General features: G+C 32.4%; 1 protein-coding gene across 1 annotated transcript in view; it reads left to right on the forward strand.

Moving 5' to 3' along the window:
- The first annotated feature begins 11,612 nt into the window (after positions 1 to 11,612).
- Positions 11,613 to 12,616, forward strand: part of LOC118203276 (5-hydroxytryptamine receptor-like) — a 325,669-nt gene continuing 324,665 nt past the window's right edge. The window contains exon 1 of the mRNA XM_085813042.1: positions 11,613 to 11,631. The gene's annotated coding sequence lies outside the window, so the exon portion shown is untranslated. The remainder of the gene's footprint in view (positions 11,632 to 12,616) is intronic.

The following is a 12,616-nucleotide window of genomic DNA, read 5'->3' on the forward strand; positions in this document are numbered from 1 at the left end:
AAAGGGCGTTAGCCCGGAAGGCCATTAATTTCGTCTTGGCATTTTGTGGCGTTTCACTTTTCAGATTGTTGTTACCAAATATTATCTTCCTATTATATTGTAAGATTTTCACTGTGTAAATCTCAGTTACTGTAGAAAGTGACGAATCTTAAGAACTAGATAGCGAATGATCGCTTAAGTTCGTGTGACAAGAAATTACAAGATGGAAGGGTAACTAACCCTTTATTATTTCAATAAGATTTAACTAAACTCCGTCTTGGAGTGTACAATCAAAGCCGACACTTGGGCTTGACTAAGAATTAAACTAAAACTAAGATTAACTAAAAAATATAGCCGAAGCTATCAAGTTTCTAATGCAGTTGGCCCTTTAAACACCAGATGACTGTGAAGCTATCAAGGGCCTGAGTACGGCCGAGCGTAATAACAGCTTTGAGAGAGAGAGTGGCCAAAAGGCAGACGCGCGTAAATCAGAAACTCTGATTCTCTCTAAAACCAAAGAACTTTGCGGCTAAATACCGCTCTTCCTCATTATGTATTCAGACGTGGTTCTAAAACTACGTTCTGGCCGGAAGTAGTAAGTTGAAGTTAAAAATTTGACAGGAAAGGAACTTAAAATTTAACTGTTAATAAAATTAACATAATCAATATATTTAAAGAAATTAAATAATGAAGAATCTGCATAAATGTATGTGATGTACCAGCTTTTGTCAGGAATAAATAGATTGTTGAAGAATCATAAATGTAGTCGTAGCTTAAATTATCAGACGATAAGTTTAAAAAACAAGGATCCATTTATTATTATTCATGAGAAACAGCAGTTACAAAAATCAGATATCCGAAGTAAATAAAAAGAATTACTAATAACTTTTTGTATGTAGTTTACTGCATCGTGACATTTAAGAAAAAGCCCCGATATTCCTTTTGCGAGTCTTTTTATATCCTCTGGAAAGGCGGAGCTTCCAAGAAATGACGTCAGCCTCGTCAGCCAAGCCAGTTCGCTTTAAATATTTCGAGAACATTCTAAAACTGTACGTGTAGAAAAGGCGGGAAAAACAACTTGACTACGGGGCTGTGGATTTAATTCCACGTATTTCAAATAAGAGAACGTCGCCATTAAAAATGAAAAGAACATACAGTTAGAATTTTAATTGTATTCTTGACTATGGAGTTTTATTATTACATGTATGTATGTATGTTTCTCGCATTGTGATGAAACAACGGTACCTAGAGCCATCAAATTTTGAATAAAGTACATCGCCACCCGAATATGGGCATCTGGAAGCCCAAATTTGGAATTTATTTTATTGTGTTTTCATATTTTGTATAAAGCATTTATGAGTTTTTGATTAAAAAGCTCAACGATTTCAAAGCGAGCAATGGTAACTCTGTACGAAAAAATTTTTATCTCCAGCGCGCGAGACTGTGTATGGGAAATTCTAAAATATGCTCTTTTTAAATTCTTTTGGGATATTGCCGTTGAATTGAATTCTATGGTTTAAGTGCGAAGAACATGCAGTTTAATAAATAAAGGGAACACACAAAATGTTTAAAAAAAGCTCCTTTGGGCGTAATATAAAATCTCAAAACTTTCAGATTTTTTATTTTCGAATTTTATTAACATTTTATTTTCAGAAATGTTTTCTTTCAGATAAAGCATCGAATACAGTTCTGACAGGTTTTCGTTTTCGCACTTAGACACCAATACAATCAAAGTACTTTTCAGGCATTACAAGAAAATCCTTTTATTTCACATAATTACAACAGCCAGTCAGTGCGAAGAAAATACGTGCCACGTAATGTAATCGCATGCCACGTAATGTTATTGCCTTGGATAGCTTGGTTATCCCTATTCCTGAGATAAGGATAATTTTAATGGGCATAGAAAATTACTCACAGCTTTCATCATTCAAGTAAAATACGCCCCCAAGTTCAGCAAAATGTATTTTAATAGTGCAATTTGTGGCATTAGAAATCATTTAAAATACCATTAATAAATGAAAGCACACAATAAATAAACCATTAAGTTTACATTTATAAAGTTTTGAATAGTTAACTATTTGTAGTGATCATATAGTTCAGTCAGTGAGAAGAAAAAAATGAAAGATAAGAAATAAAAAAGAGAAAATCCGAGAAATCAATTCACTAACTGAGTCAATTCAAGTAAAATAACTTCATTAATAGACATTATTATAACATTAAATACGAGTTGAAGTACAGAACTATATAAGCACTATAATTAGTCACGTATTTTCTTCACGTATTTCATTCATTTACACATGTCACGTATTTTCTTCTCAATGACTGAATTTTGTAATTATGTGAAATAAAAGAATACGAAAACGTTTTTCTCCGGTTTATTTTTTATCTTTCATTTTTTTTTCTTTGATACGACTGAATGGGTATGGGAAAAACCCCCAAAGGCTGTCTATCCGGCAAAAGAGACGAGTTCTTATGCAAGACTTTTCAAAGAAATCTGGTTTTATATTCATGATACATGTTAGGAAATAAAAGAAACCGGATGCAGTCAACTAAAAGTCTAAAATAACCATTGAAACTTGAGAAGGGTGTAAAAGACACTTTTATTTAAAACTAATAAGAACAAAGGCACTTCCTGATGCTTGCAATAACTTAAATTAACAATCAAATATAAATTTAAATTCAAGCCAGATAGTAGCCGAAGGCTACACAAATGAATTTAACGCGAAGTTGGCTCACAATTTAACCGGCGTGGAGATTAAATATCGGCGATTATAATGGAAAACCGAAGACAATAAATCTTACCTGCGCTAGCAACCTAGCAACGCGGCCTCGAGAGACAGAACACTCTCTGTCTTACAATATAAAAACCTCATGTTAAATACCTGCGAGCTAATTTGCATTCTAGCTTGCAGATGGAAGAAAGAAGTGACAGGTGACAGGTGACGGAGGACGGGGACGCCTAGCGTATAACATAGGTAAAAAGGCATATGTCCCACGTCCTCCACTATCTCGAAGAAGCAACTCGCTGGACCCCCGTAAGGCTGCACCGGGAGTTTACATGGCAGAAAGAAGTGACAGTAAAGGTCTAAACTGTAAAATAACTAGTTAGTTAACATAAAGAATCACTACGAGCTCATTTAATGAAAAATTTATTCTAAAATGGGCCACCAAATATTAACAGTCTTATTAACTCACGCACTCATAATTACAGATTCGAATTTTTATATTTGAAAGCTGTCTTCATCTTCTACTAAGGAGGTCTGCTATTAACAATGACCCATCTAGTTTTAGCCTTATATATCTTCGAAAGTGAAGCAAAATATTAAAAGTAAAAACTAGTAGTGCGTGGGACTGGATAGGTTTACTATCAAGAGTCTTTCGAAAGCAATTAGTCGGCGCTAAGCGATTAAACACGCGGCGAAAATTTTACGCAGAAGTGAGTAAACTGTAAATAAATAGCCAGACAAAAACAGTTGATTACTTATTTCATTATAGTGCAGCATAAAAAGGTTAACTGCCTGCAAAAAAATATATTGTGTACACCACATGACTTCATTGTACGCAATATTAAATTATGCGCATTTTTTCCTGCACTTAATTTAAACTTATTTCCTCGAATTTCATTAGAGACATATTTCTCATTCAATTAATTCAGTTCTCACTTCGCGGTAAGGCAAAAATACGTAAAAACTCAAAATATTTTGATTAAAAATTGAAAGCATAGAAAAGCATAAAACACCAAATACAGTTAAAACAACTAAAAAATAATTTTTACAATTAAAATTACAGTTTCTACGCAAAAACAAGCAATTTGACCACCGGGCAAAAAGGCATTTTTTTGTGCACAAAACTAAAAGATTCCTTTTAGTGCCACTCGAGAGAAAAACACTGAAGGCGTAGAAATTGACTTAATTTATTGTGGACGCTATGCGGAGTCAGTACATGGGGTAATTTAATAACTTAAATGATAATTCCAGAAGGTTTAAGCATGATTTAATTCGCAATAATAAAAGAAGACGCTATCTTTGTTTTTGCGAAGCTTAGTTTCTCTAGATTGGCAACAAATCCACTATTATGCTAAGTTTCAAATGTAAGCAAATATGGCTCCGATGGTAAAAAAATTAGGCTTAGCCGCACTTCAACAACTTTTAAATTGTTGATAATTCTACAACTATAACATGCAGGTTAACTAAAGGCATAAAAATCGGAAGATAAGAACAACATAAATCAATCATTTTTAAATCAAAAAATGCACAATTTACTAACGTACAAGAATAAAAAAAAAAACTTGAGCTCACGAAGCTAAATGAGGAACCATCGTCATTGAAAACTCGCATGCCATTTGTGGATTTATTTTTATCTTGTGGACTTGCTGGCATCAAGAGACTTTAACAAGTATTTGCATTCAATTTCAACTATTTTTATGAAGGGACTTTAAAACAAAAGAAAATTAAGGACTTTTATGATTCTAATTTATTATTTAGTATTATTCTTCCATATATTATTGTCTTATAGGTCTAAATTAGATATTTAATTATAAATTATATGTTTATTTATAAATCAAAGGTTCCATTGTAAAATTCTATAGCTAAGCATTTTCTAATTATATGAGAAAAATTGTGAGTTACGATAGGGCATAGTTAAAGCTTGTAGGCTAGGTCCTGGATGTTTTTCTTCATGTCCTTCCTCATACTCTAAATTCTTCTTGTTTCACTAGTGTAAAGCTTTCCTTTCCCCGCCTATCGTTTTGAAGGGGATATAAAATATAAAAAATATAATAGCTTTCCACAATTTCAGGATCTTCTCCCTAGACCAGTACTTTCGAGAACATTCTGGCATGTTTTGTAAGTGCTACTAAAAAAATGCACAGTTTGCGCCATTTTTCTTCAGACTGCTTTTCTCCTCCTGCCGCTATCAGACCCTTGCTGCCGCTCTTCCCGTCTGTCTTTCATTGTTTGAATAGTATGACGCAGTACAGTTAATCCTATTTAGTTTAAATTATTATTGCATAAGTAAATTTGGAAAATCTAAAAGAATAATGATTTGCGATTTGAAATGAATAAAAATGTGCAATCAAAACAGTTAACTTCTTCTCTGTCATCATTTGGATACCGCTTTTCACTCCTGCAAGCTGATTACTCTTCTATGTTCCCGGAAATAGTATTACATATATACTGTAAGGATCCTAAGTTTTACTAAAGTTTATTTTATTTTAAAACTGTACTACTATCACTTCTTATTTTCTACTTCCGGCCAGAATAATATGCTTTAACTTGTTTATGCAAATTGTCTTGCTAACGCCCAAGTATTTAAGTTGTGGCTTTTTGCCAAGAGTTAGGGAGAGAGAAGAAGATTTAGGAAGGAAGTCACTTGCCACTGCAGTTCTACGAGTTTTTTCTCGGTTGCTGGTTGCCTTTAAGGCCAGAGGTTTAGCCCTTTTGATATTTGAAAACGTATTGTAGTTTGAGCAGCTCGGCGTACTGCATACGTACCCTTTTAAATAAAGGCCAGTCTTAGTGCTAGGCATTTGTATACTAATTCAAAGTTAGCTTTTAGTTAGAGTTTCAGTTAGCAGTTTTATATTCTTACGTTCAGACCACAAGTGGTTGGTCTTTGTATCCCGAAGTTCGGGAGTACTTGTAAAGTATTGAAAATAAAGGGTTTCGTATACCCTTCCTGCTTGTGTTGTCTACTCCACACATTGTTGAACATAGCTTCAGTAAGATCCTTGTTCCTATTCAGGACACATCATGTTTCCAAAGTAAATCAAGAGTCCTACAATACATATTATTTAGGTGCGGCCGATTGCAACCAAAAATGGAGATGCACATCTGCATGTTATAACGTCCCACATACAGAATTTCAACGTACTTAGGCTATTCCTTTTTGAGTTATGCAAGATACCTACATACGCACGTACAGACAGACGTAAGTATGGTACGAATACGTAGAGACGTACGTATGTATAGACGCCACGAAAAAATCTCTTCTGAGTCCATTTTAAATCAGTTTTGTAATTTGTTTGGGGGAAAAGAGTCCTTTATTCTGTCCTTAAGTGCAGATATCTCGCAAAAACATAGTTAAACTGCATTCGACTGAGTAAAAATGAATATTTTCATTTAAATATGAAACCCGGAATTTTTCGTGATTACAATACTTCCTTTACTTCGATAAAGAAAGTAAAAAATCTGATGTGTACACCACATGACTTCCTTGTACGGAATATTAAATTATACGCATTTTTTCTTGCATTTCATTTAAACTGATTGGATTGAATTAAATCTACTTCGCCGAAAGCGCATAAACCACAATAGAATAAATGCATTCTTTAAAATTCACTCTAGTATTTGTTTACCATAGCGACACTCTGGCACTAGATTCACTTAACAGTATTATAGTTCGTTCATATTATAACTCATAATGCATAAAATTTATATCATTTAAAGAATAGAATTATCTAATCGTTGCCACATGTTCTATTCAAATACTATAATAAAGATAGAACGATGTCTAAAAGAAATTAAGCAAACAAAACAAAAAAGAAACAGTTTTTCACAGACGATTGAGTATTTCTCATTCAATTAATTCAGTTCTCACTTCGCGAGAAGGCAAAAATACATAAAAACTCAAAATATCTACATTAAAAATTACGAAGTAAATTTTAAATCTTATTTCCTCGAAAAATTTCCAGAAAGGATTAAGCATGATTTAATTGGCAATAATAAATGAAGGCGTTATCTTTGTTGTTGCGAAGCTACGTTTCTCTAGATTGGCAACAAATCCACTAGTCTGCTGTTTCAAATGTAAACAAAGAATGGCCGCCATCAAAAAAAGGATTAGGCTTAGCGGAACTTAAACAACTTTAAAATTGTTGATAATTCTAAACATATTGCATAGAGATTTACTAAAGGCATAAAAGCCTTAACCGGAAGATAAAAACAACATAATTCAATCATTTTTAAAGTAAAAAATGCACAATTTACAAACATATAAGAGTAAGGAAACTGAGAATACTGAGCCTGGTAACAGAGTGCGGAGCAGGGTAACAGAGAGTGGCCGATTGCAATCAAAATACGAGGTGCACATCTACATGTTATAGCAGTCCTATATACAAAATTTCAACGTTCTGAGGCTACTCGTTTTTGAGTTATGTGAGATACGTACGTACATACGTTCGTACAGACGCCACGAAAAATTCTCTTCAGAATTCATTTTAAAGCAGTTTTATAATTTTTTTGGAGGAAAAGAGTCTTTTATTCTGTCCTTACGTACAGATATCACGCAAAAACATCGTTAAATTGCATTCGATAGCGGTCAAAATGGATAGTTTCGTTAAAATATGCTGCCTGAAACTTTTCGCGATTACAATATTTCCTTTTTACTTCGTACAAGGAAGTAAAAAGGTAGCGTTCTTGAAAGGTCTTTCTAAGAATTGAAGTCGTAATCACGACCACGAAAGCCTCCATGAAACATTGAGTAAGCCAAGATTCAAACTCGTGTCGAATTGCATAATTCAGCAGTCAGGTACATCAAAATCTATTCGGCCAATAGTGGGAAGGCACATGTTGTATACTATTAGCTCTGAAACAACGTTCATTACGTTTATTAGTGTTCTCATTTAATATTTCCTTCGTTGCAAAGAAAATCATTCTAATTTAAAAGAGCAAATTAGCATACATTTGCTAATAATAATGAATTCATAGAGCACATTTTCAAAGGAAGTGCTTTATATTTACGTTACACTTGAGAGAATCCACTGATGAAAAATGGCCGCTGGCAAAGAACAATATTTAAGAAAATGGGCCGCTGGCTTCATTTCCTTAAATATTATTCTTTGTCATATACTTCCAGTAACTAAAAGTTTTTTCATTAAGCTGTAGAATGCTACAGAAGAGTATTAGCTTTCCGGATGAAAAGATTTCAGAAAAATAAAATCTAGTATTTTATATCGTTTCCGTTAAATCAAATTTCCATTAAATAAATGTTTCCATTAAATAAATAAAATGCTTAAAATGAGAAAATGCTTTAAATGAGAAAAACAAAACGCTGTTCAGTTTTACACATGAAATTCAGGGAAATGCGTTTAAAAAACAGGTTTTCTTGGGAATAAAAGTGAGAATACAATTTATGTAAGTAAGGCGTCTGTCCAAGACAGAATCATTAATCAAGAAAACACGCAGATCCGGTGTTTAGCTGCTTCATAATCCAGTTCTCAAAATTCACGTGAATATATAATTCACCTGGAAATAACTCAACAAATTCATTATGGTATATCTCTGTGATTTTTACACATAAATGAACGGAGGGTTATCCTTATTCCATTAAAATATAATGAATATTTACAGCGGAAATTTTATTCTTCAGAAAGCCACATTAAAACATCTTGTCTGGAATATTAAATTATACGCATTTTTTCTTGAATTTCATTTAAACTTATTGAATTAAATCTACTTCGTCGATAGCGCATAAACCACAATAGAATAAATGCACTCTTTAAAATTAACTATATTTGTTTACCATAGCGACACCCTGGCCCTATGTTTACTTAACAGCGTTATATTTTGTTCATATTATAACTCAGAATGCACAAAATTTATATCATTTGAAGAATTATCTACTCGTTGCCACATTTTATATTCAAATACTATAATAAATCTAGAACGATGTCTAAAAGAAATTAAGCAAAAAAAAAAAAAAAAAAAAAAAAAAAAAAAAAAAAAACAGTTTTTCACAGACGATTCAGTATTTCTCATTCAATAAATTCAGTTCTCATTTCGCAACAAGGCAAAAATACATAAAAACTAAAAATATCTATATGAAAAATTTTAAAGTAAATCTTAAACACTTATTTCCTCGAAAAATTCCAGAAAAGATTAAGCATAATTTAATTCGCAATAAAAAATGAAGGCGTTATCTTTGTTGTTGCGAAGCTTAGTCTCTCTAAATTGGCAACAAATGTAATATTCTGCTGTTTCAAATGTAAACAAATATGTCCGTCATGTTATTTAAAAATTAGGCTTAACCGCACTTAAACAGCTTTTAAATTGTTGATAATTCTACAAATATTGCTTCAGATTTCCCAAAGGCATAAAACCCTTAGCCAGAAGATAAGATTAACATAATTCAATCATTTTTAAAGTAAAAAATGTACAATTTTACAAGCATATAAGAGTAAAGTAACTGAGATCACTGAGCCGGGTAACAGAGTGGATATATACATAAATATATTTATATACATTTGGTGCGGCCGATTGTAACCAAAATACGAGGTGCACATCGTATATGTTATCAGTCCTATATACGAAATTTCAACGTTCTGAGGCTACTCGTTTTTCAGTTATGCGAGATACATACGTACGTACAGACACGACGAAAAGTTCTCGTTAGAATTCATTTCAAATTAGCTTTACAATGTTTTTTCAGGAAAATTGTCTTTTATTCTGTTCTTACGTACAGTTATCACGCAAAAACATCGTTAAATTGCATTCGCTAGCGTTCAAAATGGATATTTTCGTTGAAATATGCTGCCTGAAACTTTTCACGATTACAATACTTCCTTTTTACTTCGTTCAAGGAAGTAAAAACAACTTCTCCTTTTTAAATCCAAAATAGTTTTAAAGAGTATGTCAAAGATATATAGACTATGTATGCCATAGAATAATAATAAAAATGAATAATGTCTATAGTATAACAAAGAATAATAATGAATGATTGAGAATATAATGCCAACAAGCACCTTTTTTAAACTTATGTACTATGACGATGCGCTGATAATGCAAATAAATTCTTAAATAAGAGAAACAGACGACGTATAATATTCCGAGATAATATTGCATAAGGAATGCGTACAATATCAACTGCGAATTCAATCTTTGTGCAAGAGAGGGAAAAATTGTATTTTGTTACTACATTCGTCTGAATTTTCGTCTGATCTGATACAAATATAAATAATCAAATATTTATTAGAGTACATACTTAGGGTACATAAATATAAATATAAATCTGTCTGTCATTTTCTCTTGCCCGAAAACTCGCTTGAAAGTAAAAAGATACTACTTTTATTCTCTGCATAATGAAAGTTGGATCCACTCAAGCATATATTCATTTAAATTGCTTCAGCTATTGAACATGGAATGTCGAAAAAGGTACATGATTTGTAGTTTCTACATAAAATCATAACCTGTCAAAATAATCTGTATATACTACTATGTCTCGGGAGCTACAAGAAACAAGGAATAGAAGGAATTTAGAAACAACCTTTGTAGAGTAGTGTTAGTGTCCAAAGAAGCCATATTTAGTTTCCTCTCCAAGCAGCCTCGTTCATAGCCAGTGTTGGTATTTGCCAATATCAGTTATTAATTATTTACCTGTTTATCCATAACTTTAATATATGGTTCAAATTTAATCAGTCTGCTATTAATTAACAAAAGGGCCAAGAACGTGATTTTTAATAAATAATCACACAAAACTTTGATAATGAAAAAACAAAACAAGTGTTGTAAAGGCATCTTAGTAAGAAAACTGAACATTGATATGAGAAGAGACTAAAAACGGGAAAATGTATGGCAACACTTAATATTGTTTCGGGAATTTTAAACATATGCTGCTTTTAAAATTTATGTTATTTTGCTGTTGAGGGGTAGATGACGTAAATGCGATGGAAATAATGGCTAATAAAGAAGCTAAAAGGGGAAAAAAAAAGAATGTTATTAGGAGCGAGCTCAGCAAGAACGTAAAAAACCTTAACAAATCCCTTTGGAGTATGGCTAAAATGCAGAACCTTTCAGATTTATTATTATTATCATGTAGAGACATTAGGTATTTTTGGAAGCAGGCAAGATGAAAAATTAGCAACGCCTTCGCCGGGAATCGAACCGCGGACCTCTCAATTACGCGCTGAGTGTGCTACTTATTACACCATGAAGGCTCGCCAACAAGGTGGGAGAAATTCCTTATATACTCCCCCTTTTAAAGGGCGACTGAGGTTTTTAGGAGACCCAATCGCCAAATCATGGGTGGGGAGAATCATCACCGAACACCCTTTTTTTTTTAGGTATTTTTGGAAGTAGGCAAGATGAAAAATTAGCGACGCCTTCGCCCGGAATCGAACCGTGGACTTCTCAATTACGCGCTGAGTGTGCAGACCACTACACCACGAAGGCTCGCCAAGAAGGGGGAGAAATACCTTATAATCATCATAAATAATGGAAATGAAGAAAATTTTAAAGGATGGCATTTTCACAAAAGAGTGACCCCGTATATAAATACATAATATATATATATATATATATCAATCTGAATGTTAAATTTGTGTTTAGTACAAAAACAGGCATGCATATGAAAGAAACTATGCATCGGAGAAACCTAAAATATTCTTTAGAAACAAATGCAATGGAAAATTTTCACGCTTCGCAAGAAATACTCGTATAATAAGAAGTTAAAAAAAAAAAAAGTTGTAATTTTACTCAGTGTCGTAACTTGTCCTGCAGATTACGGTTTCTAAATGTGCGGCTTCACATGCAATTTCTGAAACCTGCAGCCCTTAAGTGACATTTCTGCCAGGGGTTAGAGGGCGCTGTCGGCATTGATGGAAGGAAAAAGCGGAATATCTCTCCCAAAACTCTCAAAGGACAGCTGAGAATCCTTGTTGCGGTAAGTCTTTTATTCCTCATTCGAACCATCCTTACCGTATTTTGAATAAAAAGGAAGAACTCCATATTGTTGCAAAATTTTTGTTCTTATCGATAATTTTTGACAATAACTCATTTGCATTATTTAGTGATAAAATATATTAATATTATGAAATTAAAATGTTTTTTCAAACTTTCAACCGTTTAAGGGGTGCGTAATATTAATTTATAGGTTTGTCCTATTGGCAAAGAAGGAATAGATTCGTATTTTATTACTTGAAAATTTGCTAGCAATGTTTTATAATATTGAATATCAGGAATACAAGAAAATTTTATAAATGTTATTGAAAACTTTTGATTTCTCTTATGGACTTGCATTAAGATTTAGTTCTATATTACTTGATAATTTCTAGAGTATGGTTGTATGCTATAATATTTACATCATAAGAATGAAAAAGGTGTTGTTGAAAATTTCTAACCATTTATGGGCTTGCAGTTTCGATTTTGAAATTTATGTTTCATTCACACAGATTCGCAATTTATTATTGTGTTTGTTAAAGACTTTTAGCTGGATATTTTTAAATATAAAATAATATGGAATATTTTTTCAGATTGCATTAAGTTAAATGCAGTAAAATGAAAAATATAATATTTTTAACTGTCATAATATTATTAGTCATTTATGGCTAGAAATAAAATTAAGGAGCTGCTAAATAACGGTAGACGTTTAAGCGAATTGAATTTTATTGCTTTTCATATGTCATTTATATACTGTCACTTCTGTTCTTTCAAATTTGTTAATACTACAGTATAATTCGCATGTAGACGCTCCATGATATAGTTATAGTTAACTATAACTAAGAATGTTACAATACCTAAAAAATTACTTTTTACTGAATTTAACTAAAACCCTATTAATTTGTTTCTGCTTACGTGTTATTGTACACTTTTTATCAATAACATGCGGGATTTAATTAAAAGATACTATAGCTTTTGAACACATTAAA

This window comes from Stegodyphus dumicola, chromosome 1, assembly GCF_044657685.1.
Source record: "Stegodyphus dumicola isolate Sdum_Otavi_A_Nest chromosome 1, ASM4465768v1".
Lineage (NCBI taxonomy): Eukaryota > Metazoa > Arthropoda > Arachnida > Araneae > Eresidae > Stegodyphus > Stegodyphus dumicola.